Genomic DNA, 3,747 nt, shown 5'->3' on the forward strand with positions numbered 1-3,747 from the left:
TTTCCTGAACACAGAAGTTTTTCCTTACCTGTCGGGGGGAATGCGATTCACCTGTCGGTCCCCCAGTTCCAGCAGGTGGACGTTGAGGAAGGGCCAGGAGGCTGAAGGACCGGCCAGCGAGTTGGGGGGGGGGGCTTGCAGGTACCCTGCCACCCGCTTGCAGCAAAGGCGTAAGGCGGATGGATGTCAGCTGGGCCGGCAGTGGGAGCCTTTCTGGTAACCTCCTGTGGCCCGTGTGATCCACTGGATCACAGCCTGAGGCATGGGTACACCTTACGATGTCTACCACCTGTTCCTTCGTTTGAACAGTGTCTCTCTTCCTGAGCTTGAGTGTGAACAGCGTGTGAGCTACAGAGGGATCGGACTGTGTTCCCTCAAAAATGCCATCCCTTGGCCCTGGCCGGTTGGCTCAGCGGTAGAGCGTCGGCCTGGCGTGCGGAAGTCCCAGGTTCGATTCCCGGCCAGGGCACACAGGAGAAGCGCCCATCTGCTTCTCCACCCCTTCCCCTCTCCTTCCTCTCTGTCTCTCTCTCTTCTCCTCCTGCAGCCGAGGCTCCATTGGAGCAAAAAGATGGCCCGGGCGCTGGGGATGGCTCCTTGGCCTCTGCCCCAGGCGCTAGAGTGACTCTAGTCGCGACAGAGCGACGCCCCGGAGGGGCAGAGCATCGCCCCCTGGCGGGCAGAGCGTCGCCCCCTGGTGGGCGTGCTGGGTGGATCCCGGTCGGGCGCATGCGAGAGTCTGTCTGACTGCCTCCCGGTTTCCAGCTTCGGAAAAATACAAAAAAAAAAATGCCATCCCTCCTCCTCGCCTCCCTCCCCCCCCACGATGCTGGCACCAGGGCCTTTTGGAGGTCATGAGGGTCCCCTGAACTTCTGAGGGCGAAACGTGATGGAGAAGTTCAGTGTCCCCAGATAAAGGGACCCCAGAGAGCTTCCTCCTGCCGTCCACCCCCCTCAGGGTGGTGGATGGAGGGAAGTGGGTAGTGGGTGCTCACCAGGGACTGAAACACGGACTTCCATCCTGCAGAAGTGTGAGCTGTCCATGTCTGTCGTCCCAGTTTCCCCCACCCACCCCCCCACCCCGTTCCCCGCCAGGCTGTGGGACCTTGTTACTGCCCGACTCCGCGCTGAGACAATGCCCTTCCAGCTCCAGTCCTGCCTGCTGTGGTCTGGCGGCCACAAAAGGCCTCTGTGAGCACAGACGGATATGGTTTTTACAAGCCAGGTGGCCCCGTCCGTCCGCCAGCCAGGTGGGCCCCCCTACCTCCCCGCCCCTCCCCGCCCTGCCGCTAGGCAGACGGAGGAGGGCGTGCAGTACTTGAAAGGCGACCCCACCCATGGCAAAAGCTGTGACAGGGATGTGTCTGCTCTTGAAATCCCCCGCCCCCTCTGCACGTGGGGCGTCTAGAAGGAACTGTTCAGGAGGTTAGCCGGTGGGGGGCGGGAGTGGGGGAACTCCAGCCTCCAGTGACCGCCCTTGACCAGCTTTCCTGTGGGGAATGTGTGGATTAGGAGACCTCACAGCTCAGAAGTCAGGACCCTGCTGATACAATTTTTTTTAACACATACATATTTTATTGATTGACTTTGCAGAGAGAGAAAGAGAGAGAGGACAGAGAGAGAGGACAGAGATAGAGGAAGTGTAAGAAGCATCAACTCATAGTTGCTTCACTTTAGTTGTTCATTGGTTGCTTGTCTGTCGCATGTGCCTTGACCAGACAAGCCCGGGGTTTTGAACCGGTGACCTCGGCGTTCCAGGTGGACGCTTTATCCACTGTGCCACCGCAGGTCAGGCATTCTGATCCACGTGTGTGTGTGTGTGTGTGTGTGTGTGTGCGCGCGCGCGCGTGCATGCACAGCTGGGAATGGACACAAACAGAGAAGAATCATGTCACCCCCTCCCCTCCGCCTGCCGGGGTGACCAAAAACACACGACTGCTCCTCCCTGAAATCCTTTTTCCCAAACTTAAGTCAACACCCACTTTTTCGAACCGTTGTATAACGTGGTGCGGATGCAAACACAAGGACCTGTACTTACCCTGCAGTTCACGTAGATGACCTGTTGAGCCAACAGTCAATGGCTTTTTGCGTGTGTGTGTGTGTGTGTGTGTGTGTGTGTGTGTGACAGAGACAGGGACACAGAGAGAGGGACAGATAGGGGCAGACAGACAGGAAGGGAGAGAGATGAGAAGCATCAGTTCTTTGTTGCGGCTCCTTAGTTGTTCATTGATTGCTTTCTCATATGTGCCTTGACTAGGGGGCTACAGTAGACCGAGTGACCCCTTGCTCAAGCCAGCGACGCTGCACTCAAACTGGTGACCTCGGGGTCCTCTGTGTCCCAGTCCAGACGCTCTATCCACTGCGCCACCGCCTGCTCAGGCCACAGTCAATTAATTGCTTTGCCTGCACACCTGGGTCCCTCGTTCTCTGATCAAAGTTTCCCCTTCCTCCCCCAAGGCGAGATCTCTGGGGACACACAGAGTCCCTGCCTTCTAGGAACTGCCTGCCTCTCTTAGGCATTCGGACTCTCCCGTGAGACAGAGTCCGGCATTCCCAGGGAGGATCCGATAACCAAACAGAACTATTAGGTGGTTTTTTGCTGAGTTGGAGACTAGAAAGGGCCCTTCTGAGTCCTGGGGATGGCTCCCCCTCCCCACTGTCCCCCAGGTTTGCAGAATTGGGGGGAGGGAGGGCCACCGGGAAGTATTCTAGAATGACTGGCCAGAGTGACAACAACGATAGAAATTAACAGAGGAAACGTATACTTTGTAGCCAGAAGAATCCCAGGGGAAGGCGGCTGGCTAGCTAGCTAGCAGGGATGTAGCTTTATTGGAGCAGACCAGACGTTTAGGGCCGTTCTGTGGAGAATGTGCCCCCCCTCCCTCACCCATCTGTCTGGGGCACACAGTGAATGATAACACAGGCTACCGGCGAGGTCTCTGCAAACCAGGGCGGGGGGGGGCATTCCTGTTTCGGTCTGTACATACCACCACTGGCGGCTCCGTGGAGTGTCCTAAAACGCTTCCAGATTGTCTGGACGGCGTATCTTGAAACAGAGTAGCATGGGGGGAAATAAAGGAAAACACACACACACACACACACACACAGACACACACACGAGAAGAGATACGTGTCCGGGAAATGTTGCAGACCGCCCGTTGAATTGTGTCTGTGGAGTCGTCCAGAAAAAGCGTGGCGTGTGGATGTGAACTCACTCTGACCCGTCGTGGAAGCAGGGGAGGGGGGGAGGGGAGCACGTGGAAAGGGATTTCGGGGCAAAATGGAAGCTATTTATTCATCGCTGCCTTTTGTCAGAGCCAGGAGTATCTACTAGTAGAAGGAAAGTCGTAGACAGGTGCTCGCCACTCTGGTGGGGCAGGCAGATGGTGGCCGATTCCCTCCCGTCTCTGCCTTCGTCCCCACATGGCTTCTCCTCTGTGTCTGTGTCTCCTCCTCCGTCTCTTCTAAGGTCCCTGTCACTGGGAGCATGCAGGGCTCCCCTGGCCCAGGGTGACTCCTCTCAGACCCCTCCCTTCATCCAGTCTGCACAGACCTATTTGCAAATAAGGTCCATTTACAGGTACCATGAGTCAGACATACAGATATATCTATGCCTGTATTTCTTTATATAGATAGATAGATGATAGATAGATAGATAGACAGATAGACAGATAAATGATAGATAGATAGATAGACAGATAAATGATAGATAGATAGATAGATAGATAGATAGATAGATAGACAAAT

Source organism: Saccopteryx leptura, chromosome X (genome assembly GCF_036850995.1).
Source record: "Saccopteryx leptura isolate mSacLep1 chromosome X, mSacLep1_pri_phased_curated, whole genome shotgun sequence".
Taxonomy (NCBI): domain Eukaryota; kingdom Metazoa; phylum Chordata; class Mammalia; order Chiroptera; family Emballonuridae; genus Saccopteryx; species Saccopteryx leptura.